Genomic DNA, 20,487 nt, shown 5'->3' with positions numbered 1-20,487 from the left:
GAGGATAAAAAGGAGTCATATTAGTTCTTCAGGTCTAATCCCCATGTATGTTGTTTGAATTCTTTTTCATTTGTGCCAAGTTGTCTTTCACTAAGTCTATCTACCACCTCACCTTAAACAGAGTATTAGTTTAAAGCTAATTCTACACAGAAAGTGAGTTGCCTACCTTTACTAGGTTTAACCCATCTGCACTTCAGTATCTTTCTTGTTCATAGAGATTAAGGGGAAGCAAGTTATGATCCCAGGAACTCAAAATAGAAATGAAAAACAAATGAATACAATACAATGAACCTACTGTTCCTGCTGTTTATTACTTATAAAAATGCATGAAGTATCTGCACTACATATATTACAATGTTTATACTACATACATTTCAATATAGCACATGAGAATTTTAAAATTAAAATTTAATTTATTTTAAAAATAACTATACTTCAAGAATACTGCTCCTGCTATGAAATTCCATTCCCCAGAAATGGGCTCAGTTGATTAGCACAACTGATCTGCCATCTGGATGGATCCCAAGTAAATTTCAAACTGGCATTTGGCAAAATATCCCTGTAGCCAGCATTTTACATAGAATACAAACTAAAGATGCATTCCGGGATTGCCCTGAGAACCAAAAAATTGCATGGTAAGATGAATATATACAACTTATCCTCTTTATGCTAAATTTACAAGATAAGCAGTTTAAATAATACTTCAAATTCTGTGCTTCAATTCTGCTTACATTCATTCTGTGTAAGTCTGTTGGTGTCTAACACTGGATTAAGAAAGACTGCCATCTGGTAGTTATAGCAACCCTTTACTAACTTGGTCGGAAGTTGAAGACCATGAGCCTCAAAGAAATGCAAACCAGGTTTATTACTATGAATATATCAAAATCTTTTTAAAAATAGTCACGGAATAGTGCTTTTCACTTAAAGAGAAACATCATGTGTGCTTTCACACTCATGCATTATATAATCGACCTACAAAAGTCAAGTTTTAAAAGGGGTTAAAAGGATGAATGAATTAAATAAGCAATTAGGTCCACATTCCCTTCACCCACAAGGCTGCCACTGTCCCTTTTATAAAGCCTAGGGATGTGAGCCAAATTAGTCCTACTTGTTGGCCATTTAACTCTAACTTCCTTTAATCATGCGTGTTCTTGGGTACCCATTTTTTCCTCTCAATGAAGTTTCACAGGTAAGCAACGCTTCAGATGAAGAGTAAATAACAGCATAAAAACACTAAAAACATGCATACAGCACATGAGCATACCCAAAGCGTTTTCAAACTCATCACAATCTTATTAAACCATGAAGGAAAGTCAGAGAGGTAGAAAGACAATGAGTATCTCAGATTCTATAATTTCCTAGGGTTACACAGTTAGGGGTGGCAGAGCTGGGAAAATTGAATCTACACCACCTAGTTAGAAATTTTATTTTCTTTCTAGTATATCACAGTTCCTTGCCTGAAATAACAGTATTTTACAGTTTACACAGCTTTTAGTATTATCAATACAATGTGTGTACATGTATAAAAGGGCTTTGCATTTTTGAATTTGCCCAAACCTCCCTGTGGCCCACGTCCAGGCTAGTTTCACTTCTTGAACCTCTTTGATCTTCCTTTTCTCCTCTTATTTTTATTTTCAAAGTCAATACCACTTGCTTGAGCCTAAGTGAAGGCAGCAGAGTAAATGCAGCATCCAGCCTTCCAGAGCACTCATGAGTTATGACTATATCTACTCTAATTTATAGACAAGCATGCCAACACATGGACTATTTCCCTTGCTCTCATTCTTAATGCAACAATGTCAAGGACACAGCCATTAAACGATGGCCTAGGATTATACAAGACTTATCCAGCTCAATACGCTTATTCTATCCCATTATTTTACTTCACCCCCTTTGTCTATAAAAAGCCCCTTCCTTATATGGCCAGTCTCTGAAGTCTAAGATTTGATATTCCTGGCATTCAGAGTTCTCTTCTTGTATCTCTTCCTGAAGACATCGGAAACATTCTTTGTTGATTGACTTTAGAAGGGATGCTTTTTCACAGGAGGCTTTTAGATTATCTGTCCTGCTCAACAGGCTGTCAATAAGCTTAAGTCTCTCCATTAATGTCTGGGCCACTCACTAGGTACTAGACAGGGGAGGAAAGTGACCTGGAGTGAGGAGCACTGAAGTCATTCACCAAGACAAAGGAAATCAACTTAAAGATCAGTCAACACCATTTGGCAAGAGAGCCCTTTATAGAGAGCACTCTGTTTCAGACTAAAGTACACACATAGTTAATGGAAAACATGAGTAGAGCATAATAAAGCAGAAAGAACAATGGCTCTGGAATCAGAGAGATTTGGGATGGGATCCTGATTTTGCCACATAGCTGCCACTAGCTGACCCAGGGCAAAGTCACAATGTATCTGAATCTCTTTTGTCATTTATAATTATCAGTCTTGAAGAAGCGATGTTAGGATTCAAGATTTTATGTAAAGTATCTAGCACAGTATCTGGTACATGGACAGTGCCCAATAAATAGTAGCTATAAACTAATCTTTTTAATCACCTACCTTCAAGAAGAAGCTAGTCAGGAGATAACAACCATTAGAGGTTGTGGGCAGAGTAATTTTTTTTTAAATTCCTCATGAAAATAAATAAATACATACATACATACTTCATGAATTGGGAGAGTTAGAGAACAAGGAGAGACAGTGGCTGCTTGTAGGCAACAGCTCTCAAAGCAGCACTGTAATACAAAGTGGCCCAGCCAAGTCAGCTGGAATAGCTGTAGCTAAGGCATCCTGAGGGAGCATTTCCCTGAACCTCTGCAAGCTCCCAACAGTAAGAACACAACATAAACTCTCTTGTCCTTATAATAGCATTGTCCAATAGAAATAAAATGTGAGCCATAACTGCTTTTATTTTATTTATTTATTTTTTAAAATAAATTTATATACTTATTTATTTTGGCTGTGTTGGGTCTTTGTTGCTGCACGTGGGCTTTCTCTAGTTGCAGCGAGTGGGGGCTACTCTTCGTTGCAGTGTGCAGGCTTCTCACTGCGGTGGCTTCTCTTGTTGTGGAGCATGGGCTCTAGGTGTGCGGGCTTCAGTAGTTGTGGCACGTGGGTTCAGTAGTTGTGGCATGTGGGCTCAGTAGTTGTGGCACACGGGCTTAGTTGCTCCGTGGCATGTGGGATCTTCCCGGACCGGGGTTCAAACCCTTGTCCCCTGCATGGGCAGGCAGATTCTTAACCATTGCACCACCAGGGAAGTCCCCATAACTGCTTTTAAATTTTCTAGTAGTCACATTAAAAACGTAAAAAGAAACAGGGTAAATTAATTTTAGTAATATATTTTATGTAACCCAATATATCAAAATATCATTTCAACATGTAATAAATATTAAAAATTGAGTTATTTTACAGTCTTTTTCTTGTACTAAGTCTTAGAAATCTAGTGTGTATTTTACACTTAACAGTACATCTCAATTAATTCTAGCTACATTTCAGGTGGTCAGTAGCTACATGCAGCTAGTGCTTGCTGTATTGGACAGTGGGGCCCTACAATCCTGACACCAAGCCTGGGCCCAGTCCACAGAATCTACCCCAATACTTGTTACTCACTATCCCACTAGGGACCTTGAAAGCCTTGTTATTAAAAGATCTCACTTTTAAAATGTAAACATCTCTGGAAAAGCAGTGAACTAATTAACTAACATTTCAACAGAGATTATCTGATACAGGTTAGCCACCTGGAAAGTCAAGAGGAAGAAAGCAAAAGAAAGCAAAAACAGGGGGTGCTGAGAAGGGAATCTTAAGGAAACCAAGGACATATTTTGCCTAGTTCACAGGTTAGCCTAGATTCATGCCACTTAATACATGGCACAAATCTTCTCTAGGTTGCCTAGCCCTATATTTCTATTATTATATCAAAAGCTCACACAATCAGTTATGACAAAGATCTACACAAGAATGTAACTACTAACACCTGTAGGGAGCTGTAAGAAATTGGTAAAGGAATGCCAATCACGTCAATTAACACCATTTCATGATTGCCAATGAACACAGTGTATTCCAACCAGGTCAGTGCCTTCAAAATTCCACAAACCTTAAAGAACTTTTAGTAAATAAGACCTCTGTCAGGGGTCATTAGAATAATGAAAAAGTCTGGACAACTTGAAAAGCTGGTAACTATAAGAATCCTCTATCTCAGGTGTCAGTGATAACAATCCATGCATTTGGACAATTATGCCTTTAGTTACCTTGTTTGTTAAAGTTCACCTATAACTGTAAACAACTTTCAGTCAGGTAAGAAAATGTGTCATGTGGTTTGCTCTTTTGCAATTCAAAAACTACTTTCAAAGTCTGTAATGCAAAGTGCAACCAGATGCTATTGGCAAAGAACTGAATCTTCAAATGTGACCGATTTCCAAGAACATTACCACAGATGTGGGCTACACGTTGGGTGCACACAAAGCTTTGAAAAGTTCATATCTAATCTAATCATCTGTTCAGAACACTCCACACTTTCCCACATTTCAGTGAATTATAAATTTCTCAAAATGCATAGCAAATCAGAAATATATGTATGATTGAAAACTCCCTCCTAAATAGATTCAGAATATGCTATACAGCTAATGACACAGAAAGTCCCCGTTCTATCTAAAAATACAAGTTGATGTTAATGCCTGAGCAAGAAGAAAAGGTCACTTGCATTGTAACATAAAGCTCAGTCACCAAGTGGCAGCTTTCCTTCCATTTAGAAAAGTTTTCCTCAGTTCCAATTACTACACAAGTTTACAATCATCAGTATACTATCACTCTGAAGACAAGCCTTCTGAAGTAGATGCAAAACATAAATTCCAAACTGCAAAATCCCTTGTGGTAAAAAGATAAAGAGGTATCTTTAATAATTGAGATTTTTCTCTTAAATAATTGAAACAAATTTTAGAAACATTTGCAGGTTCTATTTTTACTGATTATTGAAATAAGTATACTGAAATAAAATTGACAAAATTCATTTCTATTTCAGCAATGTAGAGTACGAACTATTTCACATCATTCCTTTGTGAACCTTTCAGATAATGGTCCTGAATTAAAATCTCAATTAAACACAATGCTTAGGGACTAGTTTGTTCTGGACAAACATTGAATCCCAATCAGTTTAGAAAACAGGATAGGCTTCTTTACTCTATTTCGACATTTATTTTAGGCATACCTACCTCCTTCCTTATTCCTCTCACAAGCAGGGATTTGGGAGTGGGGGACATAAGCAAGCAACAATCATTTACTCAACACAAACTTATTGAGCACCTCATAGGTACCAGATACATAGGACATACTTCACATACATCATCTTATTTAATCTTCATAGCAACTCAAGAGATAGGTAATTTTATCCCAATTTTACACATGAATAAAGTAAAAAGGCTCAGAGAAGTGAAGTAACTTGCTCAAGGCCAGCAGGATTCAAAGTGAGATCTGTCCTATTTCCACAACCCAGTGCTGACTCTTCCTTTTCTACCCCAGCTCTCTTCACCTACGCACACCAACTGCAGCTGCCCTCTAAAGTTCCCATTCAGTAACACTGGCATTTCTTCAGCAGTACTAGTTTCTGTAAAGGCGAAAAATTGTTAAAACAAATATGATTGAGAATTGTTTTTTCCTCTATGGAGTTTTTCATTTTCCACTCAATTATAGAAGAGCACAGATAGAGATAGATGGCAAGACTGTAGTCCCCCCAAAATAAATTTCTAGTGGAAGAATCCTCAACACTGATGTGGGACAAAAGAGAAAGATGTTCTAGAGCTGTGCTGTCCAATTTGGTAGCCACCAGCCACATGTGACCACTGAGTACTTGAAATGCAGCCAGTATGAACTGAGATGTACTAAAATGTAAAATATATACAGGATTTCAAAGACTTGGTATATTAAAAAAAGAGCAAAATATTTCATTAATCTTTCACTGAATCAATATTTCAATGAATCAACACTTCATTAATATTGATTACATGTTGGATATTTTTAAATTGTGTTCAATAAAATTCACGTTTCTTTTTTTTTCAACATGGCTACTAGAAAATTTTAAATTATACTTGTATTTTGGGGAAGGGGACAGCAGTAGTCTAGGGCCTTCATATGAGACTTCAAATAAAACTGTGTACAAAAGCCATCCCTGAACAGAAGGCCCAAACCCTTATGACTAAACCTCTTAAAAGAAAATGTAGTGGGTTATCAAAACACTTTGGAGAAACACATAATTAATTACTCTGATCCTAAATGGTAAATAAATGTCAATTCTTATAGTAACCAGCCAAACATGTGGCCTTCTCACTTATGTTCCTCCAATATCTAAAAGCCATCGTTCCAACTTCTGGTTTCATATACATTCGTGAATACATTTATCTTTATTGCTTAAGACTTGTGCAAAATATTACAGTTTTCCCTCTGAATGTTGATTGTAAGTACACTAGACAAAAGAAGATACTGGAGTCAAAGTGCGCTGACTTTAGCACCCACGTAGAAGTCATTGCTTCCAATACATCCCTGAAACTCCATTGTGTGCTTAATCATTTGGTTCTCTTCCATTAAAGGACCCAAGGAATTTCAGGTAATTGAAGCATCTATTTAAAAGACATTTTATTCTCTATAGACCAAAATCTCAGGGAGAAACACCAATAGAAGCTTTTAAAAAATCAATAATTAAAAGAAATATGACATGGTTTTCATAAAATTGGCCTATAAGGTTTTAAATACAAATACTGTCATCATGAAACACAGCTAGCCAGCCTCCAAGTAGTTTAAATCAACTTAAACACTGAACTCAAAGTTCTCCAGTAAGTACTCTGACCTTGTACCTACTCCTATTAACATTGGTTTAAAATCAGAGCAAAACACATCTTTTATACCCATAGTAAAATCAAAAGCAATTATATTTTATTTACACACCCACCATAATAATGAGTCTTTTCAGTTCCTGAGAAGGATGTATTACATAAGGCCATATGTAATAAATATTTTGAAAAGACCAGGTTATCTTGAACACTGCCTACTGAAACTGTTGTCATGAAACCAAATGCTATAGCAAAACACTGAAAAAAAAATCTGATTCCATTCAAAGTCCTTGGTATGATGCAACATATGATAGCTAAAAATCTTATTTGATAACTGAGTTTAATCACAAAATTATACTAAAACATTAACATTTCTATGACCAATTTCTTCCTTTGCTGTGCCTTATGTAATGGGACACTTAGTTGAAAATAATGGAAAATTGGGGCCATAAATTCTATCATCTATTTTACTGAAACAAATGACCTAAAACTTTTTCTTTTCATCAGAGGGTGGAACTGTTTCTCATTTAAATATGTTCTTTTCCAGAAAGAAAGAAAAAAAAAAAAAAATCAAGGCAGCCAAATATATCTAGTTTGAATTTTCAATATAATGTTCCTAAACATGTCAGTAACACTTACCATGTACATGACTTGCTTCAGTGGTGAGTACGCTTAAACTGGAACAATATATAGAAGATCAGCATAGCTTTTTGTCAAGATAATAAGAAAGTTCACGACATGGTCCAGATTTTTAGAAGAAAAACTTCTTTACAATACAATCCCTAATTCAATGAAAGATTAAAACAAAGAAAGGTACCAACTATTTCTTGAAAAGCAGCTTCAAATCCCTAAGAGATAAAGGTCTCCCATCCTGCCTAAACCCTGCTCTAAGGAAGGTCAAGTGGAATTCTGGTGAACTCCCTCACCCCAGAATTGCATGAATGGGTTAAGATGGCTGGTAATGTGATAAAGTAGAAAAAGCACTAGACTGAGAGTCAGGAATCACAGTTGTGAGTCTACATCAGCCACTCTGAACATGTCATTTCACTCAATCAAACGAAGTCCTTCGCCCATAAAAATGAGGTGAGGATTTCCAAAATTCTATGAGTCTAGATTTCATCCTCCTCTTTACTCTCCCAAATTTTGCCTCTCCAAATGATAAAGTTTACAGAGAATTCCCACTTCTGCTCATAATAGAAAGTCTGAATGATTCAACAAAGGCAGAATTTTAGCATCCAATGAAACCTACAAACCTGTGGAACCCCAATTTCTATTACTGGGGAAAATTCCTTTTTATTGGGTCCTGGGGGCAGAGCTAGCAGATCAGCTAGCACCAGTTTGCTGATCCCTGCCTCTCCCATAATTATCACCCCCTCTCCCATCCACCAACATATAATTTGCACAGCTGAAGGGTGAGGTCTCTTCCAATTATAATGCAGCTAAATTCTTCACTTTGAAATATGTATCAAAGGCCATAGGTTCTGTGTCCCTTGTCTCAATTCCTGGGTCTTGAATGTCAATCATAATCTTTGTTGCATAATACAGACCTGTATAGAGGGTTTCAAATTACATCTTGATTAGGAACAGGAATAACAGATTTTGTATCACCCAAAATCTTGATCTTAATTTTTCTGATCCAGGAATACAGGAGGGGGAATGGGAAGTTATTGTTGAATGGGTATAAAATTTCAGTGTTACAAGATGAAAAGAGTTCTGGAAATTGATGTTGGTGATGTTTACCCAACATTATGAAAGTATTTAATACCACTGAACTGTACACTTAAAAATGGTTAAAATGGTAAATTTTATATTATGTGTATTTTAGCACAATAAAAAGTATTGGCACACACCCAGGATTCCAAGATGGCATCAGGGGCTTCCCTGGTGGCGCAGTGGTTGAGAGGCCACCTGCCGATGCAGGGGACACGGGTTCGTGCCCTGGTCCGGGAAGATCCCACATGCCGCAGAGCGTCTAGGCCTGTGAGCCATGGCCGCTGAGCCTGCGCGTCCAGAGCCTGTGCTCCGCAACGGGAGAGGCCACAACAGTGAGAGGCCCGTGTACCGCAAAAAAAAAAAAAAAAAAAAGATGGCATCAGTTGCACCAGTGAAAAAGAAACTCATGGATGTTAAAATAGGGGAGCTGCCAAGTTGGATGCTGAGGCAGGATTCTGCCCCTAAGGGCATTGCTGGAGTGTTCCAAAGAGGTTACCAGTGGTATGGCAACAGGTATGTCAATGTGAAGAAAGTTAACACTGCTGGGGTTTCTACAGTACTGGCAGCTTAGGTGCTTTTCAACTACTGCCTTTCTTAGAAGGAACTCAAACATGAGCAGCTCTGCAAATACCACTGAAGAAGGCCCACTGCTGAGGACACACTGACCATGACCTTTGCCCGACACTCCTCCTTGAGGAACCTGATCACTGCTGAATCTTTTCATACCCTAATTGAGAACAATGACCAATAAAAGATAACCAGTACAAAAATTTAAAAATACATTGGAAAACTTTTTAAAAGGACCCTTCCACACACAGCACAAATATGAAACTATTATTTACAGTATCTGCATAAGAATGACATTCTATTAAATACCATCTAAAGACGAAAAGAAACCAAAGTCCAGTATCAGAAAGTTTAGAGTCAGGTAATCCCAAGGCTTGGGAGAAAATCTAATGACTTGGTGGACAGCCAAAGGCAGAGTCAACAAAATAATGCCAAGTACTAAAAAACTAAAAGTAAAGTTTTAGAAGCAGTCCAGTCCAGCTGGCATAACAGGGTAGATGCACAAAGATGGGAAAGGCTGACCATTCTTTTCCTTAGGTACTAGAGAATGTTTTTGCATGGGAGCACTTCTCAGCTGGAATTTGCTTTGTTAGCACATATCATTTCATAAAAGTTACTTGTCATTGCCTAGGGTAAAATATGAGTGAAAGATGATTACAATTAACCACCTCCCACTTTCCATACCTTTGCCTTAAGTGGAGGGGAAGCTAGGAAAGCACACTCTTTAATAAAAAGAGACAATGAATCTAGAAACCACACTTATGAGAAGAACAGGGCTGCCTATTTCGTCAGGTTGTTTTGAGCCTACAGCTATTATTTATTTCTTTTGCAGCAATTCATCCACCAGGTGTAGGCAGGCAAAGCCTTGATTCAGGATTTTAAAAATAAAGAATGAAAAATATCTCTAGAATAATATACAAGGAAGAAAGAAAGTGTAGTAGTTCAGGGATGGAGTGACAACTTTCACTTTATACTCTTTTGTGCCTTTTGGATTTTGTTTCATGTCCTCATATTTCATACTAAAAAGTTAATTTCAGATATTTTAAAATGAAATTGATTTTGTAAAAATGTGACTCAAATAGTAAGTTTACCTTAGAAATCAAGTTAATAAAATCATTCTTGCTTTAAAAAAAAAATCAGCGAGTGCTCGTTTCTGATTTTTAAACTTTCATTATATTGTAATGTCTATAAAATATTTTTTAATTTTATTGAGTTGCTTTTGAATAGGTTATTTTAAACATTACTTAATACTTAGGATTTTTAAGCATGAAAGCAAGTTTTATACTGCGATATTTTAGAAGTCAGTTCTGTCAAATCTGGTATTTTCTTTCAGCCATTTATAAAATCACTGTGTCCTAATATGACACCCTCTTTGTACATGTTTTATTAAAGGGAATTACAAACAAAAATGGCCAATCATGCCTGTAAATAAGCGATGAGAAACATCAGAGGAGCCAAATCTTATATTAGTTGTTTCATTAAACAAATGTGCAAAAAAGTCTTATTGGATTGGATTCTCCACTAAATTTACACAGAAAAAAACAAATGACTTTGCACATACTTCTTTTGACATTTCTAATTGTTTCTTACAGGTGCTTACCATGTGTTACTTTAGAATTTACAAGATAAACCACTAAATGTAATAAAGGGGAAATTTCAAGATGGCCCAATGACTTCCTGTAATGACAGCGTACAATACTTAATATTGCAATGCCCAATACTACCTTCAGCTCTTTTTTATTATTCCACTACACAAAAGTTTAAAATGAAGCACAAAAGCGCACAGCATAGGGAGACAGTTTCATTTGGAAACGAAAATACTATTCTTTTGCCAAAATGATGACTATTCAACCATTTCCAAATGCACAAATGAAAACATATCCAAAGATTGGAAAATTGAGTAATAGCTGACAAGCAGTAAAAATTAAAGAAGATTATGAAATAGTCACATTTCTAAAGTCTTTTATGTATAGTAAGGAAAAGATACATTCAAGACTTGCTGAATCTACCTAATTTCTAGTTTTACAGGTGTATCTTGCCTCTGTCATAAATCAGAGTATTCGAAATGGAGTAAAACACAATATTTAAATTTCTATCCCTGGTGATCAAATGTTCTCTCAACATCTGAACTGTTCAGCAAGTTGTATGGATTTCTGTCTCCAAAACGTCCCATTCCTCCCTTTCTAACCTCAAAGCCATTGCCTCAGTTCATTTGCTTATCTCTAAATGCTTCCTAACTTGCCTCTCTGCCAACACTCTCTATCACCACATTCTTCACAACAACAAATCTCAGACACATCTGATTATGCCTCTCTTTAGCTAAAATAAGTGCCACAGAATAAAACCTAAATTTCTTAAAATAGCACCCAAGGCCTTCATGATCTGGTGCTCTCAACCTTACCTTCCTGTTTTCTCTCCCACCACATCCATCCACAGATCCACATGCCTTTGCATAGCCTATTATTTCGGTCAGTAATTTACTCTCCTCGTCAACATTTAAGAGATCCTCTAAAGCTCAACTCAAATTCCATCCTCCTCCATGAATCATTTCTTCCCATTGGAATAAACATTTCCCTTTTCTGTGCCCACCTGCACTTCCTTTAAATTGTTGCTATAGCATTGCTCTCAGGTTGGTGCTGGAGTCAGTTACGTAAGTGTCTCTTTTTCCCACTATGGTTCTGGTCTGGTCCTCATATGCTTCCCTTAAAATGCTGAAAACTTATCAAGCCACTCAAATAATATGGACCTCTGTTCTCCAGACATTTTTATTCTAATAAAGGAATATATATATATATATTCATAATAAAATTAGGGGGTAAATTTTATGGTATGCAAATTATGTCTTAATAAAAAAATAACATTAGGGTAAGTGGTACATGAAAGTTAAAGACAATCCTTTCCTGTACTTCCTCAACAGGCAACTCTTTGATGGTAATAGTGTTTTTAAGAAGGTAAATATCATCGTGGGTTGTCTAAAAAAATTGTTGGGAATTGAGTTCTCCATATTTTTAAATTACAGGCATGGAGAAAAAAATTAAGCCATCTTTAATGACTTAAGACCTAATAAACATTTATAAACTGGTTCCTGCTCTCTGAAACCCACATAAATGATAATAATAGAGGCTTCTTTTGCTTATCTAGGTCATCTCCATAAAATTGGGTATTTAAAAACACTTAGATTCACCCATGACTTGCCACCAAATAGGATCACAAACTGCTTCCTGATTTCCACCTGAATGATCTAAGTATCTTAACGCTGCCTCCTTAAGCAAACCAAGCTAAACCAAGTTTAGTGTGGTAATTCTTGCTTCATCAACTTTCTACTGGTAAAACAGTTTGATTTTAGGAATAAGATCCATGTAAGTTGTTTCAGTTGTTCTTGTGTACATATGGGTGCGCACATACACTTTTTTTCCTGGTATCTTCCTTTAAAAATTGAGATATAATTCACACACCATAAAATTCACTCTTTTAAACTGTACAATTCAGTGGTTTTTAGTATATTCACAATGTTGTGCAACCGTCAACATTATCTAGTTCTAGAACTTTTTCATCACCCCAAAGGGAAACCCAGTACACATTAAGCAGACACTTCCTATTTCCCTTATCCCCTGCCCCTGGCAACCACTAATCAATCTGCTTTCAGTCACTATGGACATGCCTATTCTGTGCATTTCAAACAACTGGAACCATACAATATGTGGTGTTTCGTGTCTTGCTTCTTTCACTTAGCATAGTGTTTTCAAGGTTCAACCACGTAGTAAAATGTATCAGCATTTCATTCCTTTTTATGATTGAGTAATATTCCATTGCATGGATATACCACATTTATTTATCCATTAATCAGCTGATAGACATTTAGGCCGTTTCCACTTTTTGGCTATTATGAGTAATGCTGCCATGAACAGTGGTGTACAAGTTTTTGTGTGAACATGTTTTCATTTCTCTTGAGTGTATAATGTAGGAATAGAATTGCTGGGTCATAATGGAAACTATCAATATGTAACTATTTTTAACCATTAAACCATATTAACTTTTGGAGGATCAGCCAAACTGTTCCATTTTACATTCACATACACATTTTTTTTTTTTTTTTTGCGGTACGCGGGCCTCTCACTGTTGTGGCCTCTCCCGTTGCGGAGCACAAGCTCCGGACGCGCAGGCTCAGCGGCCATGGCTCACGGGCCCAGCCGCTCCGCGGCATGTGGGATCTTCCCCGACCGGGGCACGAACCCGTGGACCCTGCATCGGCAGGCGGACTCTCAACCACTGCGCCACCAGGGAAGCCCTCACATACACATTTTTAAGGGCAGTAACAACACTTTTTATTTTCACATTTTGCTTAAAAGTAAATTGTTCTGTCCCTAGAGGAAAAGATTTCCTTTGGGACTAAGTGTCCTTAGAAGTCAAAGTAAATTCTAGATTTTACAAGACAGATTAAACCCCTCCAAAGAATAAAGATGTATACAGCAATACATCAAACTCTTACTACAGCAAAGTTTATTCTAGTCATCAAAGGCATTAAATATGCAAATATTTTTAAATGAAAGAGGAAAATAATGACAACTCCCAGTTTTATACAGTCAGCCAATAACTATGCACTGACCTTCCACTCACAGAAACATCTACTCCAACATCACTCATAGACATTTCAAACTTAATATGTCTCATGGGACTTCCCCGGTGGTCCAGTGGTTAAGAATCCGTCTTGCTATGCAGGGTATACCAGTTCGATCCCTGGTCAGTGAACTAAGATCCCACATGCCACGGGGCAACTAAGCCCATGCACCACAACTACTGAGCCTGCATGCCACAACAAAGAGCTCGTGTGCTACAACGATAGATCCTGCATGCCACAACTAAGACCCAACACAGCCAAAAGATAAATAAATAATTTTTAAAAAAAGATAACAAAAAAACTTATGTCTCAAACTGAACTTCTGTTCTCTACTACTCCCCAAAACTGTTCCCCCTGAAAACTTTTGCCTACATCCCAAACCTTGATGTCAAGTTTGACTTCTTCCACTCACCTATACCCCACATCCCAGTCAGTAAATTCTATTGATTCTATCATCCAAATACATTCAGAATCCACTCAAATCTCACCACCTCTAACAGATACACAATCTTGCACCAAGATTATTGTACCACTATGGTCTAGTGTCAAAACACAGCCAAAATAATCCTTTTAAAACATAAGTCAGATCGTGTCCCACTTCTAAGGGTCATCCAGTGGCTTCCCAACACCAAGTACCACATGCTTGGTATTCCCTCTGCCTGCCATGATAGTCCCCTTGATATTACACAGTCATCTCAGTACTCGAGGGGGATTTGTTCCAGGACCCTGGCGATACCAAAATCTGTGGCTACTCAAGTCCTTTATACAATATAAAATGGCCTAATATTTGCATATAACCTTCACACGTCCTCCCATATACTTTAAATCATCTCTAGATCACTTATAATACCTAAGCCAATGTAGATGCTATGTAAATAGTTATAAATACTATGTAAGTAGGCTCTGGCACACAACAAATTCAAGTTTTGCTTTTCAGAACTTTCTGGAATTGTTTTTCCCAAGTATTTTTGATCTGTGGTTGATTTAATCTGCAGATGCAGAAGCCACAGATACGGAATACCGATTGTACACGTTCTCTTACCTTCTTCAAGTCTTTGCATACATGTCACCTTCTTAGTGAGGACTTCACTTAGCCACTCTATTTAAATTTGCCATTGCCCCCTAACACTCCCTTTATCTTCCTCCCCTGCTCTATATTTCTCCATAATATTTATATTAACAAAATATATACTTCACTTATTTATTTCTCTTTACCTCCAAGAATATAAACTCCATTAAGGCAGGAGAGTTTGTCTGTTTTGCTTACTGCTGTATTCCCAGCACTCAGAACAGGGCCTGGCACATAGTAAGTGCTCAATAAATATTTGTTGATTGAATAAATGAACAAGTGAAAGGAAGCATAAAGCTGCTCAGAAGAGCTAAAAAGAGGCCAGAGAAATATTTATGAGGAACTAGTATACTAAACATAATAAAGTTGTGATGGGAATGGAAAGCACCATTTCTATAAAAATATGCTACAATGTTTCTATAGTTGGCTTTAAGAAAAATTGCTATCCTTGACTATTTCATTGTTTTCAAAAAGGGTCCATCCATTGTCCATTGCCAAGGGCCCTTAGCTTCTGAAGAACTGAAAAAAACTCTGGGAGGTGACAAGTTCCTAGAATGATGATGTCCTTTTCTAAACTGCCACATATACACGGAGCCAAGGACTTTCATGGTCTTGGCTTTCTATTAGATCTATTCCCAGGACCATCATATAGTACAATCATAGGTTTCTTGGCCACCTTCCAGCTAAAGCTACTAATTGGTAAACTCACCTTCCTTAGAACTACAATCACAGCATCTTCAAACTAAAATGGATCTTAAAATGATCTCAACCCCTTACATATTTTATATATTTAAAAAACTACAGTGAAAAAGAAATAGTGATTTGCTCAAGATAACTTGAATAGTTACACTAAGTATTTTTCAAATAGTAAGTGATAAATACTATTAAATCTAAGAGAATTCAGACACTTGGAACAAATTCTCTAAAATCCAAAACCAGACAATGTTATTTATAAAAGCTAAGTTGAAGTTATACCTCATAGTATCAACAACTCTATCTATCCACACATTAAAGTTAAAAGTTATAACAGAACCATCAATGAAACTTTGGCATTCAGCAAACAGTAAATGATGGATAAATTCGGATTTTAAAAAAATGTACACCTCTTCCCCAAAGGAGGCTTTCCTTGTCCAGTGTTGGAAATGATGAGGATTTCTAAATTCTTTTTCAAGTAACAACTTTCCTAAGCATTACTGGCTTCAAAATAGCAGTAGAAGGATGTTTCTATGAACCAATCATTTTCACATGGGGTTCAGAGAGAAAATCTGTTAAAAGGTACATGATTTTCACCACACCTACCACTCTCTCCCCCTTCCCCGACAATATTCTAACACACCTCCTAGGGAAGTGTGTCCTCAGCACTGTTTCTGATACGAGTATGTTGCAGCCTTCAAGTGCCTTACAGTGAGACGAGATTGTGAACCACGATTATAAACTATCTCCTGTCATGCTACACAAAAAGGATTACTATTTTCATGGACAGTAATTTCTTGCCAAAACCCTTTCCATGGTCTGCATCTAGTGAAATCCTACTGTGCCTTTAAAGGCCCATCCTTATTCCTCTTTCCTGGGGACCTTTTTCTGACCATTCCATCCATGGTGCTCTTTTCTTGACCAGATGACCTATGGCATTTGTCATCTGTACCTGTCATTTAGCATTCATCACACACTGGCAAGTAACATCTTTTGTACAGTCGTCTTAGTTGTTGCTGGCTGTTTTTACTTTTGACTGGATAGAGTCAGAATCCCAAAGAGTTACATAATTGATATTCCTATGGGTGTTTTCTGGACAATAACGCTTTATGCTCTTACATATGAAGGGAAAGAGTCAGAAGTCCCAAAAGAGTAACTGGGTTTTAGAATACACAGCACAACCATCACTGAACTATAATTTTAAAAGCTTTGGGTTATACCAAAATAATGATTTCCAACCTTTTAAAGTAATAAGGATGGCTTTTAAAAACAAAATATGTTTTAAAAAACCAAAAACATATTCAATATTATTCAGGTGTTAAATTTCTTTTAACTGAGAATACATGCTTTCAAAAGTATAAGTACACAATGTCAGGTATGGTACTCATTTGGTCTACAGAGCATACCTGATGTGCACAAGAAGCTGAGGTTCCTCCAGGACCAGACTGGCACATGGTTGAATGTTACTGTGCTGTGGACATGGAATATTACTGCCACATCAAAAAGTACTACTACCTAAAAGTATTTAGGAGCAAGCAAAATATAGAAATACTAACAAATCCCTCCCTACCCCAACCCTGCTCCTACCCCCAAATCCAGAATAAATTCCTTCAGCAACTTAACCCTTCCTCCCAAGAAGTAGCAGATTTTAAGCAATGTGAAACAATTCAATGTTTCAATAATAAACTTTTCTTGTGGTTTCAAGTTAATAAATAATATAGCAAAAGGAACAACAACAACAAAAGAACATTATAGACAAACCAAATAGCAAATATTGAAAGTCCATCTCTCATATATTTCCTGATTCTAGTAAAATCTCAATCCCATTTACCCATTTCATCACCCTCTTAAAACAAACAAACAAAAACCACCAATATTTTCCAGCAGAGGTAGAAATATCATTCTAACCTCAGTTCAAGTCCTTTGTGCAGTCACCAACAAGAATGAGCTTAAATAAACAGCAGTAGAGCACAGCGTTTAAAGGAATTAGCCCTGGGCTCAAGTCTTGGCTCTGTCACTTATTAACTGTATGATCTTGGGCAAGTTACTTAACTAAACTTCAGGTAATTTATGTAAAGTGCTTAACATGACCCTTGGCAGGTTTAAGGGGCTGAGAAAAGTGGTTACTGATTAATTAAGTAATTATATATAATAGATATATAACAAAGATATTCTTCTTATCATAACAATTTCAAAGTTTCCTTTCAATTCCTTCTTGTCTGGCTCTGACGGGTCTATTCCAGGTATCATAAACCTCCACTCTTGACCTATAACTGGTTCTACAACCTCCAATTCTACCCATGGCTACTACCATAAGCAGTTTCTGGAAGTTAGGGAAAACATAACAAAAACCAAAACGGGAGGCCACTTGAGCAAGCCAAAACAAGAACAAAATCCACTTTGAAACAGTGAATTCACTCAAGTAGGAATCACTGCCTTAGAACCTGAGACAAAGAAAAAGGCAAAAGAAAAAAACAAACCAAATTATTCAAATACTTTTAAAACCCTTACTTCCAGTTAAACAAATGATTGACGATTTGAAGCCCAAACAAATTTTAAACAACATTATTATTGTCTGCAGGACCATCAATAACCAGCACTACTAATGAAACATGCCTCATTAAAATACCTTTCTTTAACACTTTTAATTTAACAATGATTTAACCATTGCTAGACTATTTTTTAATATTAAGTCTCAACAATTTCTTCAAGTTTCTCCTTTCCCATGCATTCCAACAAGCAGTGAATTCGTTCTTCATCATGTGTTTAGGCCTCCTGCTGGGAAGCATAATTAAAATTAAGCAAGCAACAATTCCACTTGGTGCTAAGATCCTGTCAAATCCTTCGATGAAGTTGAGTCTGGTTTCTCCAGGAGCCAGCTGAAAGTTCTGCAACAAAAACTTGGGGCTGCTCAACTCGATGCTGGCCATTCAGTAGATGGCACTCTTTCCTTAGGGCCCAAATTACAAAAGCACCAAGAAGCATGTTCTGTGACATTCAGGTGTGATACAAAACAGGGATTCCCTCTTCAAAGCACTTAACTGGTCGTCACAATCCCTCCAGAAACCCATTCATCAAAAGCTGATGGTCCAACCAGACACTTTTAAAGAGCCCAAGGAAGTTCAGATTATAAAACATCAACTACAATATAAAATCACCTAACTCAAGTGATTACCAAGTAATCAGCTTCTCAGAGCCTTTTCTATGTCAAGCAGATACACTTTTTATTCAGGCATAAAATTTTCCTTTCCTATTACATTCTGCTACAGAGGCGACAGTCTTTCAGTGGCTAGTGACCAAATCTTGTCTATCAAATATCTCATTAAGGTATTTAACAATAGCAAAGTGTTTAGAGAACTATGATTTTGTCATTATTAACATTCACTGAGATCAATGAAAGATATATTACTTTTGTATTACTTTCAACATTTTTGGTTGAAAAAATTCATGTAATCTTTGATACCCACTTAAAAAGAACCAAACATCCTAATACAAAATTACTGTACATCTAGTTTTGCAAAAAAAACGGGTTTAAATAATATGGATTTCTGATTCATTAATGATATGTCTTTTACTTTAATACATAATGGCTCCCAACTATTACATGACAAGGTTTCTTACACTTCTGTTTCAGAGATCTTTTTTTTTTTTTTAATTTAAAAAGCAGACAGTTGTGGAGAGAGATGGAAGGAAATTCTTTTTAGTGCAACCTCCAGGTGAAAGCCAAACTTTTCAGCAGTCACAGAGGAATCACCTTAAAAATTCCACCTTTCTCTAGGAAAGATAAAACTCAGTCCTAGCAATAAAAGTCAAAGGAGAAAGGCAAGGTAAAAGGAACACTGTTTTAAAATTTAAAAAAGAAAAAAAAAAGCATTGGGAGTAGGGACAAGAAATAAGAAAAATATATCGATTTCATTGCCAATCTCTTTCCTCTGTACACTCTCACCCTATGCACTTAAGCCCATTCACAACTCCACTTGAGCTCTATCACCCTTCCCCAACCACTTCCTTAGATATTAAAAGGCTGAACTTACAGAATCTTTTTCTTATGTACTAATAAGACAAATGAGATTAGAAGTAACAACGCAGCTTACAGTTGCTGGCTCTAATTTATGTAGGATTATAAGTAGAGTGTTCTTAAAGAAGAGTCCCTGGGGAGGCCTTGATCCCAAAATATACTCCTTTAGACATACCAAATAAACCTAATTACCTTCTCCATGAGGATACTGAGTAAACCTATCTTTTTGCTATGGCATTTAGTCATTCCAGCAGATCAAAAGATGACAGGACAAGAATACTGTATGGAAAAGGAAAAAGGAAATGCTGTCTTTGCACAGGATGAGCTGAACCATTGTGGAAGAACTTCACAGAAACATTGCTGATGGTGACAAATTAAAGGCATATACTAAGTCCCCAAGACACTGATAAAACTCAGCACTTCTCCAACCTGACTGCTTTCTACATTGTTGGAATTCCAGCTCCCCTAGCAGGCAACCAACAATAGCCATGAGAGCTGAATTAAACAGGCTCCTGAACTCACACATGCACTGTCCTTTCCTCTTCCATCCAAAGTAAGCACTTCCTTGGTGGGGGAGTGAAAAATTACAAGAACAAATTCAAAAGGGTATAAGAGATAGCAAAAAGAATAAAGTAACAATTTCATGTACGTTACTTAGAATTAAGTTTTCATATTACTTGCCTTAATGCACATTGTGAGCATCAAATTTTTTCAAATTGTTTTATTAATATATACGGTGTGCTTCTTGAGACATTGGTTTTAAGAACATATGTTGTTGTTATTGCCCTTAAGTTTATAAAAAGTATTTTTACCCCCTGGCTGGCTGGTTGTGGGAAACTTTTTTATCTTATGGACGTCAGTATGCCTATGGCAGAAAAAGTGAGCTGCATAACCCAAGGTTCAAACTGTAGTCTTGTTTGAGGAGGTAGCAATCTTAACTGCTAGTTAATGTACTGCTATACACCAATATCCTTAGGCCCAGTTTCAGGGAA

At 36.7% G+C, this 20,487-nt stretch overlaps 1 protein-coding gene and 1 pseudogene across 5 annotated transcripts in view; one reads left to right on the top strand and one right to left on the bottom strand.

The window, feature by feature from the left end:
- The window catches only part of ADD3 (adducin 3), a 124,952-nt gene that overhangs the window by 96,985 nt on the left and 7,480 nt on the right, over positions 1–20,487 (bottom strand). The gene's annotated exons all lie outside the window — the stretch shown is intronic.
- LOC113623401 (ATP synthase subunit f, mitochondrial pseudogene) lies at positions 8,875–11,898 on the top strand (annotated as a pseudogene).

The sequence above is a fragment of the Aethalodelphis obliquidens genome, unplaced genomic scaffold (assembly GCF_003676395.1).
Source record: "Aethalodelphis obliquidens isolate GAN/ISIS:26980383/991018 unplaced genomic scaffold, ASM367639v1 scaffold11, whole genome shotgun sequence".
NCBI lineage: Eukaryota > Metazoa > Chordata > Mammalia > Artiodactyla > Delphinidae > Aethalodelphis > Aethalodelphis obliquidens.
Note: the sequence above shows the minus strand (reverse complement) of the source record. Positions and strands in the feature narration are given on the sequence as shown.